Here is an 18583-nt window from a genome sequence, read left to right on the forward strand (position 1 = left end):
GTAAGGTTAATTTTATAATGGCATAGGGTTATGAGAGAAGCTAACTGGGCAGTGTTTTAAGATTAATCGGGGTGGGGGGGGTCTGGCTGGATGGCTCAGTTTGTTGGATCAGTTTGTTGGAGCATCATCCCATACACCAAACGGTTGCAGGTTCCACTCCAGTCAGGGTGCATACCTAGGTTTCAGGTTCAGTCCCTGGTACACATTGATGCTTTTCTCTTTCTCTTTTCCTCTCTCTCTAAAATCAACAAAAGCTTCTCATCGGGCGAGAATTTTTAAAAAGATTAGTGGGGGATCAGAGCCCTCCTATAGACAGGAGGGTGGTGGAGGGCATCCCTGAGAGGGTGACACTGAAGGATGCAAATCTGCCCAAATGTCTGTCTCCAGTTCAGACCCTTGTCATGGCTCCAAGCACTGAGCTCCAGACACCAACTCGAATCTGCCATGAGGTCCATTCTTGCCCCAGGACCACGGGACTGAAGGGAAGCTCTTGCCCAAACCTGCCCCTCCCTCCATCAGTCTTTCGCTCAGTCCCTGGCTGCACCACTTACTGGAAGATGGAAGAAGCCAGTGTGGGAAGAGCCAGGGAAGGAGCATTCCAGACAGAGGGAGCAGAAGTGCAAAGGCCCTGGGGCAGAAAGATCCTCCTATAGTGAGGAATAGAAAGGAGGCCAGGGCACAGCCAGCCCTGAAGGAGGAAGCCCAGTGAGCCACCACCCCAATACCACTCTCCCCCTCTGCTGACTCCTGCTGGGGGTCCCCACAGGCTGGACCTGACTCAAAGCCACAGGCAAGAGAGCTCTGTAGTGCTAACTACCTCCATCAGCCTTGTGGGTCTCAGAGCAGGGGGAGGTGGGGAGAGGGACATGGAGGGCAAAGGGAAAGTGGAAGGCCTAGGCCCACAGCCCAGACCCACAGCCCAGGCCCACAGCCCAGGCCCACAGGCCAGGCCAGGCTTTGGCATTTTATCTGAGTTAGGTGGGGAGACATGGGGGCTGTGAGCAGAGGTGACAAGATCTGATGTACATGTTTAAGGTGTCATCTCACTGCTATGGGAACAGGACTCTAAAGGCCTCGTGGTGGAGGCCGGAGGCCGGAGGCCAGAGGGGAGGTGTCTGCAGTGATGCAGGGAGAGGTGACAGTGACTCTGGAGAAGTGGGGGCAGGGAAGGTGGATAGAGGTGGGCCTGTCTTGAGGTCAAAGCAGAAAAGCCACACTAGGGGACTCCAGGGGCTATAAGGATGGCTCTCAGGCTTGAACAACTGAGTGACGGCTCCGTTGTGTATGGAACTGGCCTGGACGCCTGAGCAAATGGGGGATTGGGAGACAGACGAGTTAGAGCTGTGAACAGGACCAAGTGCCTCTCTTGCCCTGTGCTGTCCCCTGAAAAGGCCATCTCTGGCCTCAGAAGGAGAAATAACAGGAGTGAGTGACGCCCCAGGATGGCCCTGGGCCAGGGCAGCGGGGTTCTCACGTCTTATTGTCCTTCCATTAGGAGGAAATGCGCTGGGGCTGGAGCAGGCATCCACTGTAAAATCAATGGCTCATTAGAGGTCACCTGTGCATCCACCCCTGCCCTGAGAGTCCATTAAAATTGACTGGGATGGAGCAAGACTCAACCTGCAGAGGGACGGCAGGCAGGGCCCAGGTCCTCCTGCAGGAGCCGCACTCCAGGGCCCCAGCTCAGTCCCCAGGGCCCCGATCTCAGTCCCCTCAGCCTTGCTGAGGTCCCTGTGGGAAGGAGACCTGCTGTGGCATGTTGTGGAATGGACACCAATCTACCTGCCTCCCAGTTCAAACCCAGGCTCTGCTGTGTGACCCTGGGGAGTTACCTCTCTTCTCGGGACTCAGTCTCCCCATTTCTAAAATGAGGATTTATCATCGAAGTGTCAGAGCTCTTCATGGCAGAAGACAGGGGACCTGTCCCATCCTGATGGCTCCCCAGGAGAGACCCTCACTGCACCCTCTTCCTTGGCCAAGTGCCCAGGACCAGAAGGGGTCAGCGCTGAAGGTAGCTTCCCTGGGAGGCAGCCTCTTGGCCACTGAGCAGGTGCAGCCTGGGGACCATTCCCAACACTTGTCTCTGAGCCATTGAGCAGAATGGCCTGGGACAGACCAGAGGGGGCTGGTTCAGATGCTGGCTCCATGGCTGACAAGGGCTGAGCGCCCGCTGCACAGGAGCAGCCTGGCCCTGGGCGGGGAGGGGGCCCATCTGAGCTGAGCTGAGCTCAGAACCACCTCAGAGGGGATGGGCACAGATGGTGACAGCAGCCCCGAACAGCCCTGCCCTTCAGAGCCCACCCTCCTGAAAGCGCCTTCTGTTGGTTTCCTTCTTCTCCTTTACCCTCTATCCCAGCTGCCCCCACCCCTGCCCTTGTCATGGGGCACGTGGCTCTCAGCACAATGCCCTCCCGGAGCAGATGGCAGTCCCGGTCTCCATGTCATGCCCCACCTGCCTTTCACATGAAAATGGGGGAGATGGCCACACAGATGTCCCCAAGCTGCCTGGCTGGGCAGTGCGGGCTCGAGGCCACATCCACACCAGGTGCCTGGAGCAGCTCTGGACAAACCGCCTCTGGTCAGCACCTCTGCCTCCTGTGGCCTTGGTCCCTGTGAGCCCTGTCCATAAAGTCACATCTGTCTTCTCCCCTCCCCTTGTCATCTGTGGCCACAGGGATGGGAACACTCAGTGGGCTGGACTGTCCAGCACCCTGGTGAGTGAGAGCAGAGTCTCCCGTTTTAAAGTGATGGTCACACCCCCACTGTGAAGGGCAAAGCGGGGCATTGCTGCTGACCAAGAGCATCTGCCGCCTGAGACCGGCACAAGGTCTCCTCCTCTGCGTCCTCCGAGACCCTGGGGCAGTGGAGAAGGGCGGTCAACCCCACTGTTGGTTCATTCCTTTATGCCTTCATTCACCAAACACTATGGGATCTCCCCATCAGAAGTGAGGATAATAATAAGTCCACCCCGGTAGTTGGAGGGTTAATGAGACAGTGCTGGGGGCACGTGGCTCAGAGGACATGGCCACTACTGTGTCCTCTCTGGCCTGGACTCTCCCTGGGCACCATGGGAGCTGTGGGAGGATCTGAGCAGGGGGGACATGAGCAGATTTGGGTTCCCTCTGGCTGCATAGACAGTGAAGTGCAGGCAGTGAGGCGGGAATGGGAGCCCAGGAGGCTCCCATAGATGGGAGAGCAGCTGCCCAGAGATTCTCCTCTTGTCCTGAGTCAAAGTTGGGGTAACAGAGCCAGACTGTGTGCTCTGCCCTCCACTCCAAGGCCAGGCCTCTGTCCACTGCCCTGAACCTACTAATAGCACCTCCAGTAGCCAATTGGAGCCAGGAGATGAGGTCTGGCCTCCTGTTCCCAGACAGCCCTCAGGTCACTCACCGCCAGTGTCTACAGTGTGAGGGTGGGTCTCTCTGCCTGATTGTGAATTCTCCACTCCCACATCCATATGCTCCTTGAGGTCTGCGTGCAGGTCTGGGTTTGGTCACGGCCCTCCGGTAGGAGATGTTCGTCTAAGAACCTCCTTACAGCATGGTGCTAGCTCAGTGAGGGGCAGGGAATTCATTCCATTCCCATATTCCCAGGCTTTATGGGCAAAGACCAAAAAGCAAAAGCCAGGATTCCTGCCCTTAAGGGCCCTCATCTGCTAACTGCTTATGGGAAAAGACAAGAGTGAATTCTGCCAAGGTTGTGGGCCTGGAAGCTGATGGTGATTGAATTTCCCTCCCTACCTTCTCTCCCTTATTCCCTCCTCATTCTCTATTTTCTCCTAGAATGCGAGCCCCGTGAGAGCAGGGAACTTGCTTGTCATGTCTACTGTTGGATTTCCAGGCTTTAGAACAGCAAGCCCTGGCTTCAAAAATATTTTTGAGTGAAGGAATGAACTGGGAAGTGGATAGATGAGTTTTATATGATCTTGCCTTGCTCCTTGTCTGGAGTCATTGTGTACCACTCCCCCCTAAGTCACCGCAGCCACCTCAGCCTCAGCAGTGCCTCAGATACCTAGGAATACTCCTGCCTCAGCGCCTTCGCTCTTGCTCTTCCTTCTGCCTAGAACGTTCTTCCCCGCGATATTTCTTATGGCTTCTAGTGTGCTCACCTCCTCTAGGTGTCTACATAAATGTCTCCATCTCATGTCCTCCCCAACGACCCTACTGAAATATGCAATGACCTCCTGGCATTTCCTATCCTTCCTCCCACATTTTGCTTTTTTTTTTTCCTTTTTTTCCCATAACATCTTCTAATGCATTAATTTCTCTATTTTACTTACTGGCTTTCACTCCCCACAGATGGAGATCACCGTCTGTTTTGTTCCCTTATTTCTCCAGCACCTAGAAAAGTGAGTGGCTGGCACATAATAGGTGTTCAGAAAATATTTACTCAACAAATGAGGCAATTACTGTTGGAGGTCAGACAAAGGAGCATCCCCTGAGCTAGCAGAGAGGGCTTCCTGGAGGAGGAGACTTAAGATGGGGTCCATGGGACTGAGAGACAGAGTATTGATGGGAGAAAATTCCAGGTAGAACCAAGTATTGAAACCCGAACACAGTTTCTGGGGTCACTACTAGGTATCGACAGGCCCAGTCTGGGGTTATTTGGTGCTTTCTAAGGTGCTTGGCTCTTGTGCAGGCTGGCGACAGAACTTGGGCAATTAATTCAATGTTTTATTCATCCTTGAATTCTTTAAAGCTGCAAATCAAACAGTCACCGTGTGCTTGGCTAACCATGTTCCGGGCCCCTGTGCTGGATATAACTCTTCTCTTCTGCATACCAAGCAGACCTTGCTCTGTCCCAGGAAAATGGATTTCTCCTAGTGTTCATTGCTCTAATTGCATCCACAGCGACTCTGACCAAATATGTTTCCAGCCTGATTTGCATTATGCAAAACCTTAATCTCCCAAGTTTCCTAAATCACTGTGAATGATTCACAACCTCCTGGTGCCAGGAAATGCACTGTTTGATTTGCCAGTCCATATAAACTGGATTTATTGGAGGGAAATAAAGGAGCCTTGGTACTATAAACCATCAGGAAATAATCACCCATGTGCACGTGTGCCCCATAAATTTGCTACTTAGGAGAAAAACGGGGCATCTGACCAAGCACGTGTTGATGAATTGATGCCCTCAGTGCAATGATCCAAATGAGGAGGATGATGGACTTCTGCCTTTGCAGACTTCTGTGCTGTCTGGAGTGGGGCCGGTCAACCGCCATACTCCCAGAATTGGGGGCAATTGGCGTAAGAAAAGCCCCAGAAGGACAGCAGGGCTGCAAGGTGCTCAGGTTTGTAGCATGGGCCCAGCATAAGGAATCCTGGCTCTGCCCTCTTTGCTGTGTGACTTTGAGCAAGTAATTTACCTTCTCTGAGCTTTAGTTTCTTCATACCAATGGGGAGATCACAATTTAAGCAGCCCTGTGGTTGTGAGGTCTTGGATGGAATCATTATTGACCACCCTCTTCTATCTTAGGCTGAGCAGTTCCTTAGCTCCCTCCCCACCAAGGTTGACATAATACCTAAGACTGGCCAATCAGAGAACTGTACCATCCCCTTAGCCATCACGATTGGTTCATAGGTAGGCACATAACTCAAGGCTATCCAATCAGATTCAAAGAAAGGCAATTCCTAGCCTTTCCCTTGGAGGGATTAAAAAAAAAAATAAAGGCTATCTCCCTCCTGGATTCAAAGCTAGAATTAATAATAGGTCTGGAGCTATTGGCTTCCATCTTGTCTTCTCACGGAGCCTGAGACTGCAGCCAACACAAAAGTATTCAGAACTGAACTATGAAAGAGACCCAGTCCATTGCTTGGGGTTCTAGATCATGCCACCCCTGAAGTATGGTAACATTTGGCTTTTCCTTTTAGCTGAAACCAGTTGGGTATGGCTTCCTGCCACTGGCAACCAAATGAGTCTTAACCAACACAGTGTAACCTGTCACCCTCTGCATCCCTGTCTCTGCCTTCCTTCTCCTCCAGTGAGGGTCAGTCTCGCCAAAGGGAGAGTCTGGAGCCGTGGTCAGGAGCCCGACTGTCTGGCTCTGCAGCGTGGACAAGATACTCAACTGCGCTGTGTCTCAGTTTCCTCATCTAAACGAACAGGGTTATGATGGTACCTACTCAGTTGGGGGTTTTGTGATGGGATGACAAAATGGCCAGGCCCTTGTAAAGTGCGTGTGTTTTTAAAGAATTATTAACCTTAAGCTGTCGAAGGTTCCCCAGAGCAAGCCTCATTCTTGTTTCCAGTGGGAAGGCAGCCTGGGAGCCAGTGGGACAGGAGGGGAGCGTGCTGGGCCCAGGCCCCTGCAGGAGAGACCTCTCCATGGCCCTTCATGCTCCAGCCAGAGCTTCTGCATGACTTTCACACCAAGTTCAAAGGAGCTGGCTGGGTCTTTCCACGGGAACTCAAAACACAAATGCAGGAGTCAGGTGTGAAATAGACATAACAATACGTAACTGTAGCACCTCATTGGAGGATTAAAGGAGACAATATGTGTAAAGTGCCTGGCACAGAGTGAACGTCATGTGGGTATGAGTTATTATTATTATTCCCTTGTTAAAATATTATTGTCTGGGGTGAGTCTAGTCTTAGTGAATGAATTCTTAGTGAGGAATCCATTCCCTCACCCCTTCAATGGTCACGGAGCACGTGTGCTGTGTGCCGGGCAGGTGGTTCGAGGTACAGGTGTTTGATATAATAGTGAGTGAGACTGATGAGACCTGCCTTCCTGGACCTGACGTTCAGACCCAAACAAAGTAGAAAACGTCACAGTGAGACGTGCTCTGGAAATGACAGCCTGGGATGCTGTGACTGTGACCACGGGCCTGTGCTCAGCGGGGGGCCGGGGAAGGGCCTCCCCGGGCGGTGGTGCTATGGACTGAACGGTTGTGTCCCCTGAATTCCTCTGTTTAAACCTATTTCCTCCATGTGATGGTATTTGGAGGTGGGGGCTTTGAAGGGACTTAGGTCATGGCACGGGCCCTCGTGAACGGAATTAGTGTCCTTATAAAAAAGACCCCAGAGAGATCCTTTGTCCCTTCACAAGGAAAAGGTGGCCATTTATGAGCCAGAAACTGGGCTGGAACCTTGATCATGCACTTCCCAGCCTCCAGAACTATGAGAAATACACTTCTGTTGTTTGTAAGCCACTCAGTCTATGATACTTGGTTATAGCCGCTGGAATAGACTAAGACAGGTGGCATTCGAGCTGAGCCCTGAGGGGGAGAGCCAGCCATGGGTTGGACGGAGGAACCAGCAGGGGCAGAGGCCCGAGGAGGGAATAAGCTGGTTCCGGACCCCAGTGTGTGATCAGGGGCAATGGCAGCAGGTTGGACTTGAGGAAAGGGCGGGTAGATGAAGGGTGGCTGGGGAATGGGGAGGAGCAGGTGTGGGTTTTGAATCCCAAGTACTTTCTCATGACCTCTGTCCCTTCCCTCAGCGCTGTCCTTGGGGCTGAATTCCAGGCCGTTTTATGAGAAATCAGAGAATTCGCCAGTGAAGCTGAGAGGCCATTACTGTGGACACTGGATAAGTGGCCTTCTGGGAGCCGTAGGCAGAGGGAAGGAGGGATGGGTTGGAGGGGGGGGGCGGGCGGGGGCGCAGCAAAACCATGTCCACGAGGCCAGACTGTGGCGGCTTGGGAGCCATAAATCTCTCCAGGCCAGAGGAAGAGTCGCAGCTGGGGCGGGGCTGGTCCTGGTTGGGACCAGATGGTGGGGAGCTGGAGGGTCTGGGCGTGCAGGGGCAGGCAGCTATTCTGAGACTCCTTCCAGCCTGGGCCATCTGCATAAAGTCTCTCTTCCACCTCCAGAGAGGCCTGGGAGTTTGGGAAGGCAGCGTATTTTTAGAGAAATCAGAGAGAAGCTGAGGTGCAATGCCCCCAGGCCCCGAATTTGGAAATCCTGGTTTCTGACCCAGTTTGAATTGGATGTGGGGCAGTAAATTGTCATCCCGAGTGAGCGGGCAAACTGTGGGATGCCGGGTCCCTGTGTCCCACTGGAAAGACAAGCTCCTCGGTGTCTATGGGCCCTCGTTTTCCATCTGGAAAACAGAAGTGAAGATTACTTAGCTCATAGGCCTGTGAACATTCATTCAGTTAATCCAATCCAGAAACATTTATTGAGGGCCTACGGATTCCAGTCCCTGCTGAGGCACCGATAGTGAGAGCTAGTATTTACGAACTGAACTGACCGCCTGCCAAGCCCTGGGGTAAGAACTTTCCATCATTCACTCCCGGGATCCTCCCACAACCCCAGGCAGTGAGCACTGTGCGGAGGCTCAGCGAGGCCGCAGCAGGGATGTGAACCCCACAGCCTGGCTCTGACAACCACACCACCCATCTTTACATGAGGTTGTACTCCTGTGTCTAGTCTAGGTGCAAGCCCATGCCTCTGAGCCTCATTGGGGTAAACCGAGGCTCCCTAAGGTCAGCGGCTTTCCCGATGCCGCGCAGAGACCAGTCCCTGGGCTTTTTTATTCCATGGGAGTCTGGGGGCATCCATGTCACCTTTCCTGAAGCCACTCCAAGGCACATGTTCCTGGGGCAGGACTTTTCCTGGGCTCACCTGCCACTGCCCCCGAGGGACTCTGCCGGTGACAGTGCTGTATCGCCGCTTCCTTCCTGGCTTTGGTGCTAAATGCCTACACAATTCCTCTCAGCTCTGCTCACAAGGAAGTCTGACAAAACATTCACGTGACCAGGAACAGCATACTGTGGTACCACTGTCCATTGTACATACATCCTTTGGTCCGTCTCTCCATCCCTCCACCCACCCGCTCATTTGTCCATCCATTCACCTGTCCATTTGTCCATCTCTCTATCCATCTGTCTAGTGCTTGGTGTGTTCTGGGAACAGCAAGGGGGCCAGCGTGAGCCAGTGAGACGGGTGGTGAGAGATGAAGTTGGCGAGGTGCCTGCACATAGATCCGTGGCCCCAGTAAAATCTCTTTAAAAATTCACCTTTCCTGGCTCAGACCAAGACTCTGCCAGAAACTCTCAACAGACCCAGCCTCCGCCCTACCCGATGCAGGCGGGCGGTTTGCTGGCAGCTGATGAGGGTGTGGGTGGAGTGGGAAAGGAGATAGCGTCCCAAGCACAGAGGCAACTCCATCGCCCACTCACAGGCCCATCTGTCAGCTTCCTTCTCTCTCCAGCTGATCCACGCAGCCCCGTGGGAAGGTCAGGGCAGGCTTTACAGCGATTATGGCCCAGCCAAGCAGAGGGAGGGAGGCTCCCTCCGAGGGAAGCGTCCTGCTCTATTCTTCCCAGCTGCAAACGTCCCCCTGGGGAAAAGCCGGCCTTGGTGCCTGGGCCCCTTCCCACGCAGGAGGCAGATGGAAGAGGGAAGAGGAGGGGGGAGGCCAAAGGTTCAGGTTCAATGGCAGGAGGCCTAGTGGCCCCTCCTGCCCCCACTCAGGACTGCTTACCAGCTGTGTGAGATTTAGCAAGTCGCTTAACCCTTAGGTCACTTAATGCCTTCATTTCCTCATCTCTAAAGTGGATGTAATAATCTCTCCCTCCTCCAGTTGTGGGCATTACATATGTGAAATACTTAAGTGTCTGACACATAGTACGCTCTTAATAACCTAGTGAGACCTCAATTAGAAGCAATTCTGGACCGGCAGGAATAGTTCCTCCCCAAATCTACTCTTCTGTAAAAGCAATGACAACACTGACCAAAAAAAAAAAAAAAAAAAAAATCTGTCAAAAATCATCTGTTTCTGAATTCTGGATAGTGACAAGGGCTTACAGCTACAGGAATGTTTATTCAAGAAAGATGGCTGAATTTCAGAAAGACCAGCAAGCTTTGTGCAATTTCCCTGCCCTGCCCTGCTCTGCCTCTCCCCTGCTCTGTGGTAGCTTGAAAGCCAACAACGTCATCACTATGGTAGCTGTGAACTCACCAGCCTCGCAGCCACTGGAGGGAGCAGAAGAAAGAGGTTTCTGCAGAGAGGCTGTACATACAAAAGGCAATAAGCACATGGAAAGATGCGCAATATCATTAGTTGTTAGGGAAATGCACATCAGAATTATAGTAAAATAAATATCACTCCACATCCACTAGGATGGCTATAATAAAAACACAGTAGCAAGTGTTGGCGAGTATGTGGAGAAATTGGAAGCCTCATACATGGCTAGTGGGAATGTAAAGTGGTGTAGCCACTTGGAAAAACAGTTTGGCAGTTTCTCAAAAAGTTAAACCTAAATTTACCCTATGACCCAGTAATTCCATTCCTCCGTATATTCCCAAGAGAACTGAAAACATATGTCCACCCAAAACCTTATGCACGAATGTTCACAGCAGCATTATTTATAACTAGAGGCCCGGTACGTGAAAATTCATACACTGGAGGGGGGTTCCTCAGCCCGGCCTGTCCCCTCTCACAGTCCAGGAGCCCTCAGGGGCAGGAGGCAACCTGGCAATCAGGGGAAGGCAATACCCCCATCACACCTCTGCTGCTGCCACTGCTGGCAGTGCAAGCCTCAGCCAGCCCTGGTTACCTGAGCCTTGGGCGGCCCTGTGCAGCTGGGCAGCCACCATCTGAGGCTTGCCTGCATCTTAGGCCAGCCCTGGGTGGCTGGGGGGCTGAGAGGACTGGGGGATTCCAGAGGCAGGCGCCCTGTTAGGGCTGAGGGGACTGGACACCACCATCTTTGAGGGCGTGGCAGTCAGTTAGCATATTCCCTCCTTATTGGCTGTGGGTGCCACCATCTTTGTGAGGGTGTGATGGTCAATTATCATATTCTCTCTTTATTAGATAGGATAGACCAGTGGTCGGCAAATTGCAGCTCTTGAGCCACATGCGGCTCTTTGGCCTCTTGAGTGTGGCTCTTCCACAGAATACCACATGTGGGTGCTCACGTACAGTACCATTGAGACTTCATGGCCCATGCGCAGAAGTCGGTTTTCGGCTCTCAAAAGAAATTTCAATCGTTGTACTGTTGATATTTGGCTCTGTTGACTAATGATTTTGCCGACCACTGGGATAGACAATAAAGGGTGAATACACATACAATGAAATATTATTCTACCATAAAAAGGAATGAAATACTGATACATGCCACAACATGAATGAGCCCTGAAAACATTATGCTAGGTAAAAAAAAAAAAAGTCACAATTACATATTGTATGATTCCATTTACATGAAATGTTCAGAATAGGCAAATCCATCGAGTAAAAAAGTAAATTAGTGGTTGCCTAAGGCTGGGAGTGGGAAAGAGAGTGATGCTAAGGGGCTTGGGATTTCTTTTGGGATGATAAAAATGTTCTAGAATTAGATAGTGGTGATAGTTGCCCAACTCTACAATTATGCTAAAAACAACTGAATTGTACACCTTAAAGGAATTTAAAGGAATGAACATTATGGTATGCAAATTATATTTCAATAAAACTGTTATTATAAAACATTCTACTGCCCTAGCCAGTTCGCTCAGTGGTTAGAACATTGGCTCATGAATTGAAGGGTCGCGGGTTTGATTCTGGTCAAGGGCATGTACTTTAGTTGCAGGCTCCATCCCCAGCCAGGGATCGTGCGAGAGGCAACCAATCCACGTGTCTCTCTCACATTGATGTTTCCCTCTCTTTGTGTCTCCCCCTCCTTTCCACTCTTTCTACAAATCAATGGGAAAAATATCCTCAGGTGAGGATTAACAAAAAAAAAAAACACAAAAAAAACATTCTACTGACACCCAGTCTGAGCACCATCACCTCTTACCTGGACCAGGTGAGGCTCCTCGGGCCCTCGTTGCTGCCGCTCTGTCCCTTCAATCCTTGCTCCCGTCAGCGGACAGTGGTCTTATTGAAGTCAGAAATGTGACCTTATCTTTCTCCTGGTTAAACCCCCTCACCTTTCATTTCCTCACGCTGGCCTTTCTCTTTTCATTTGGAACATTCTGTTGACTCTGCCTGATAATCCTTCCCCTTCTCTCTTCCTGGCTAAGCCCACTCTTCGAGAGTCAGTCAAATGTCACCCCCTCAGGGAGGTCGTCCGGAAACCCCTTGCCTGGGCCAGCTGCCCCGGCTGAGGTGCCCACAGCTCAGGACTGTTCCCATGTGTAATGCTCACTGCACTTCTCCAGCACCTGTTTCTCCACGAGACCGAGCTCCCTGTGGTCAGAGCGGAGATCTGCATTGTCTACAGCTGACTCTCAGTGTCTCTGTCAGTGCCTAGTGATCCATCAACACCTCGGAGTAAATGGCATCCCAAGCTTCATTGTAACCCAGGAGGCCCAGAGCCTGCCCTGCAGAGCCTCTGCTGTGTGGCTGGCCGTGGGCAAGACAACGCTCGCCATGTGTGAGCGCACTGGGAGTCTCCTGGCAGGAATGTGTGCAAGTCTAACTTAAGTGGCTTCAATAACCTCTGCATGACAATCCACAATTTAGCAAGAACTTCTCTGTGTTAAAGCTTGAGAGAAAAATAATCTCTCCTGGGAGAAGAGCTTTATATTATTAGCACTACTTTGCAGATGGAGAAAGTGAGGTCCAGCGAGGTGACATGTCTTGCTTGAAGTCACACACAGCTTGAAAGAGGTAGGACCTTCCCTTTATTTACATTCATTCACTCAGTAAATATATATTTATTTTTCATGCACAAGGTATTCTGGGCACTGGAGGATACAGTGGAAAAAAGACAAAAGTAGTCCTACCCCGTGGTGTGTGCTGAGAAAGCAATAACATGATAGTCACTGAATTGGGTGTGGGAGGAAGAATAGCTATTTCATTTGTGCTGTCAATGAATGTCTCACTTGAGAAGGTGACCTGGGGCAGAATATTCCAGGCAGAGAGAATAGCCATTGCAAAGTTATCTATGTGGTGGATGCTCAGAGAGGTGGCCAGTGTGGCTGGGGTAGAGTAAACAAGGGAGCAGGTGCAGTGAGAGGAGAGGCTGGCAAGGGCGACCATGCAGAGCTTGTAGGTGACGATGAAGATTTGGATCTGGCTGATGAAGGGGACAAGCATGCTGGGTCAAGGAACAGAATGTGCAAACTGTATATTCAGTAAAAAAATTAAACTCTCCAAGGGAGTCCCCGACCTGCATTCATTCAGGGGGAACTTGAGTTCTGTCCTGCCCTTGGCTGGGGAGGATGTTTCTTTTAATTATTATCTGGTGGAAGGACCCAGCCAGGACCACCTGACTCAGGGCCCTCCAGAACAGTTCAGATATTAAAACACTTAGAGGAAACTTCTTCAACCATAGCCTATTGCAACAGGATTCAGTTCTAAATGGATATCCTATAAAGGCATCTCCCAAAAGATATGGGAAAGACTATGGAGGTGATAATAAAAAATTGAGACTATGATGGATGGTGATGTTTGTAGAGAGGAGGCATTGAGATTGGCCCAAGTAGGGCTTACCAAAAGGGCAATGGTTAAAAGAAGGGAGGAAGCATGGCAAGCAGAGGAAGTGGTGAGAAGGTTGGAACTAGGAAGAAAGTCTGGTGGGTCCTGGAATAGATGGGCCATGACATTTGGTGATAGAATTGGTCCATGATCAAGAAGGACTTTAAAAAAAGAAAAAAAGATCTTAAAATGCAAGCTGAAAAATGATGACTTGATCCTCAACATTTTTCCTCACTCTTATCAGCCTAAATAATTTGTCCCTTGTAACCAATAAAGGTAGATCCAATTGTATATAACAGAAATTCCAATATAAAGTGACTTAAATACAAGTATTCATTTGTGTTGTCCTACTTAAAGAAAGTTTGGGGGATAAACAGTCTATGGCTTATGTGGAAGCTCCAAGACATCATCAGGGACCACAGACCTTTCCTATTTCTGCTACTCAATGGATGGCTTCTATCCACATGCCCCCCTCATAGTCCAAAATGGTTGCTGAACACCAGCTATGGTGCCCACATTTCAGATAGCCAGAAGGAGGAATGGAGTCAGAGCACAGAAGGCACAGCTTCCCAATGAACCTCTTCTCTATCCTAAAATCTCACATAAGACTTCTGCTATGACATTGGCCTTTACTTTATCACATTACCTTACTTAGTGTAAAGGAAGCTGGGCAAAGTCATCTTCATTCTAGGGAGCCATGTGCTCACTAAACTTGGAGTCCTGTTTACAAAAAAGAAGAGGAGACTAGAAATGGGGTAAACAACAAGCAGTTCCTGCTAGGCCCCTAGAGTCTGTCTCCCAGGATCTTGAAGGGAAATTAGCATAAATGCTCAGAGATGTCTGAAACTGCCTCTTTTTGGCTCTCTAATTCACCATGACCTTGTATCTAGAAATTCGTCAAAGACTAATTTGGCCCTAAAATCTACTCCGCAACCACCTTGAGGACAGTGGGTTCAATAAGGGCTTTCTAACCGTCCTCACATGGCATCTTTCATGGTACTGCAGAGTGTCTGGCCTTATTAAGCCAGTCAGAGCTTCTGCTGAGTTCTCACTCCCTTCCTCCATTCCACGACACCCATGCTTTCTAAGGAACGTTTTGAGTCTTCTTTCCTTAGCTAACTCTGCAGCTAGAGAAGTCAAGAAAGAACCATTTTCCCTTTGGTACAGAGAGAGTGTAAGGCTGGGGCGAGATGGGCTGGGCAGGGAGGGCTAGTGAGGAGGCAGCTGTTTGGTTTAGAAACATTTTCTCCTAGGAAAGCAGATGCTGGAGAGGAAGATACCCGGTGGGAGAGATGCATATGAACTCTTCTCACACCAGGTTCAGGTTCATACCTCAAACAGTAGCGTGGCTTTGGCAAATTAGTCATTAAGTAAATGACTAGATTAGTAAATGTCTAGATCCCGGATTAAGAGGTGTAATTAGAGTCGCTGCATCCCTCTGCATGTGCAGGCAGAAACTTGATGCTATCTCGGAGCAGGACTCGGCTCTCTTCTGGGAACTGGTGCTTCCCAGTCTGGGGCTAAGATTTTTTTCATTTCTCTTTCATTTTCACCATAGGGTAGACTTCACCTTGGGTGTTAGACACCAGCCCTGTGTGCCAGATAATGAGGAGACACAGCAAGGAGAGCCGAGATGCTGGAGAGAGATGGACTGGACTCCAAGTCCTTCAGGGGTTTCCAAAGAAGAGTTCAAGATCAAAAGTATTTGATTTGAGAGACCTTGCAAGCGACCGGAAATAAGCACGAGTTGCCTTTGAAAGGGAGGAAATCCTGGACAGTGCAAGCAACAGTGGCGATTCCTGTTGTTCTGCGAGTGGTGCTGGGGACAGTGCTCTTCACCCTAGTATGAGTGCTGTGAGGAGTGGTTCACAGCCAGCTGCCTGGGTTCAAATCCCTGCTCACGTTACTCCACCCCTCTGCCTCAGTTTCCTCACGCAAAAGTAGAGATAGTCTTGGGACTTACCTAACAGGGTTGTTCTGGAGATTAAATGAATTAGTAGTATGGTCAAGCAGTTAGAACGGCACCTGGCACATAGGTGAAGCTTGGTGGCAGTTGCTGCAGGAAATCATGAGTAGAGTCCTGATCTTTGGACATATCCACGTTTTCAGAATTTAAATAAGCCTAAGCCATTGGTTAAAGGAGGAGGATGAGCTGCGTAGGGTGGTGCCTGTGGCTGGGTAGGAGGTGATTTCTGGGCATCTGGGTTGTTTGTATTGCCAGGTACAATCACCTGTTCAATCCTGAGCCAATGAGTGAGACCTGGGCAATGGGTTGTTCTGATTGGTCAGCCCTGGGTAATATGATCACTCCACCAACTCTGGGGGTGGAGTCAGCTTTGCCAATCAACAGGAATGGCAGTAAAGGAAGTGTGGATCCCAAAAGAAAACCAGAAAACCAGGTGTGACCAGAAGGTGGCAATGTGGGTGCTGGGCAGAAGAGACAAGGAATAGACCACTCTCTTAACATCTTCCATTGTAACTTTGGTCCTAGATCTGTGAGCAGAAGCTGGGGTACCAGCCAAGAAGGGGGACCATTTAACTGGGCCTTGAAACCCAGATTGGAATATCTGAGGTGCTGTAGTGTGGAAGGAAACTGACCACCCTTTTGTGCAGCTCCAGTCTTCAAGCCAAGGTTAGAGCTGGATGAAAGCAAGAACTTTCTAACAGTTAGTAACACTGTCCCTAATTTGAACAGGCCACTTTGCTAAGGAGTTCTGAGGGATGCTGTGGACAGGGTTTGTCATCTTAGGAGAGGTTTCTCCAGTGTTTTCCAAACATCTCTTGCAATTTCACCCTTTTCCCTGAAGAACTATCTATAGTATGACTTATTCAATATTTTTATTTGCACACATTTATATGTTTCACTAATATACATGTATTTAAAAGAAATATATCATTGTCAGGACCTAGGAGGGAAAGGGGAGTTACTATTCAATGGGTATAAATTTTTAATTTTGAAAGGAGAGATTTTTTTTTAACTCAAGAGGGGGGGAAAAAAAGGAAACACAGATGTCACTATTATAAAATGGAGAAACAGTATCATATCCCTAAATAGAAGAAAGTAGTAAAAATAGAACTATTAAAACAAAATATTCATGTCAAATTCTAGCCTAATACTATGGCCAACAGAGGGCTCTGAGTCTGAGGCATTGATCTCTTATTTTTCAAATGGGTATTGACAGGAGCTGCAAAATTGAATGAAATATATTAGCACTAGACTTTGACTTTCTCCTTGACAAAATCAAAAGTGAAAAGAATAATTGAGCCAGGTAGAACCTTTCCTTGGTGTGAGGTAATGTTATTCTAGTGCAATATCTACATAACTCCCTGAAGTCGTCTTTGAACCCCAGCAATTCCATCAGTTTCTGAGGAGGAGCCCAAGGGTATAATGCTGATGTTGGGAGAACTAAGAGGCCAAGAAATTGGGTCTCCCCCCAACCCCCACCACCTCCTTTCTTTTTTCTTTCTTTAACCAAATAGCTGCTTTTATTATAGACTAGAGGCCTGGTCCACTCTCTGTCCATGTCATTTGGCAGAGGCCAGGGCTGTGCACCTGACCTGGACCTGGTGTATCAGTGATTGGCTAAGATGTGGTCATGTGACCCAATTAGAGTTGTAAAAGCAATTCTTAGCTAACAGTTGAAATAACTGCAGAAGGGTTCTTCTTCCCTTGCTGAGAAGTTACTGTGTTTAGCTGGAACAGCTAGTGGCAAACTTACTACAGGTGAGCAACATCTACCTAGACTGCAGCCAATCCAGGTAAATGAAAGATGAAGCAAAAGAGCCACATGGGGACATCCACTGAGTTCCTGGATCCAGCCATACTTAAAGCAAAAATTCTTGCCCTGCTTCAAGTTTGTGACCCAATAAAATCTCTGGTTACTGAATCCAGCCTGAGGTAGAGTTTCTGTCACTTGCACCCAAAGAATCCTGACTAATACAAGAATCTCTCATGAATCCTCTCTTGAAGCTGCTATCTGATTACTACATAGTCTTGTAAACAGTAAGTTCAAAACATTAGACTTGGAAAGGACTCAGTCTTTGGTGAGTAGATTCTTTTTCCCTAGAATCCAAGGAAATGTACCAGAGACTGTCTTGACATCAGGCAGTTTCTCCTCTTTGTTACTTTAAAACTAGAGGCCCAGTGCATGAAATTCGTGCATGGGGGGGAGCGCCTCACCCAGCCTGCACCCTCTCAAAATCCGGGAACTTTCGGACATCCCTCTCACAATCCAGGACCACTGGCTCCTAACAGCTCACCTGCCTGCCTGATCACCCCTAACCATTCTGCTTGCCTGCCTGATTTTGCCCCTAAAACTTAAGCTTATTCTTTTTTATTTTTAATATTTATATTTATTCTTTATTTTTTATTTTAAAAGTCAAACTTCTTGAGAATATGAGGCATTTAACTTTATTCCATATTCCTTACAGAGAGCTAAGCATGGTAAACACAGCAAATACTTAATACTTATGGTCTTCTATACAAACACTTTCCAACCAGGAATGTTTTATTTTATTTATTTATTTTTTAATTAAGAAACATTTCCAATTTTTATTCATAAAATTAATCCAAACAGCAACAATAGATATACAGAGCCACATATCAATAACAAACCGGGAAGGAAACAAAATATTCCAGAGACATCTTGAACAATTTTAAAGGAATACACACCAGGCTAAAAACCTACAGCTAAACCGTGGTTACACAACAGGTTACATTTATTCCTGCATTTTCTCAATAAGTTCTTCCTTACATTTGCCTTTCTCTTTTCCAACTTGTCAAGATTGGTCTTTGCGCTCAAGAATTTTTTCCCGATCTTTGTCCAGTTGTAGTCTGGTGATAACCACCGGGCCGGGGTGAATGCCCACGTGGACAGGTGTGCGGTAGCCTTCTCACGCTGCACCCGCTCCATGTAGATGGCATGTTTCTTTCTGTGCACCTGCACTGCCTTGCCGACTTGCTGACCTTTGCAGTGTCCTCGAACCACCTGGACCTCTGGTCCTCGCGGATGGGCATGGAGCGGACATGGTACCTCTGCCGCAGCTCCTTGGAGAGCGGGGAGACATGATCTTGTGGTGCACGTGCGAGGGGGCGTTGAAGTGGCCTTTGCGGTTTTTGCTGCAACGGAGGTCACGAAGGGGTTGAACTTCAAGGTGACCGTCTGGCGCCGGAAGTGCTCCCCAACCAGGAATGTTTTAATAGGCAGCCTCCAAGCTTGAACTGGAACACCTAAAAGTA

At 49.2% G+C, this 18583-nt stretch overlaps 1 pseudogene; it reads right to left on the reverse strand.

Annotated features, from left to right (window-relative positions):
• Window positions 1–18123: 18123 nt before the first annotated feature.
• LOC129150834 (60S ribosomal protein L26-like 1) overlaps window positions 18124–18583 on the reverse strand; it is a 90661-nt pseudogene continuing 90201 nt past the window's right edge.

This window comes from Eptesicus fuscus, chromosome 12 (assembly GCF_027574615.1).
Source record: "Eptesicus fuscus isolate TK198812 chromosome 12, DD_ASM_mEF_20220401, whole genome shotgun sequence".
Classification (NCBI taxonomy): domain Eukaryota; kingdom Metazoa; phylum Chordata; class Mammalia; order Chiroptera; family Vespertilionidae; genus Eptesicus; species Eptesicus fuscus.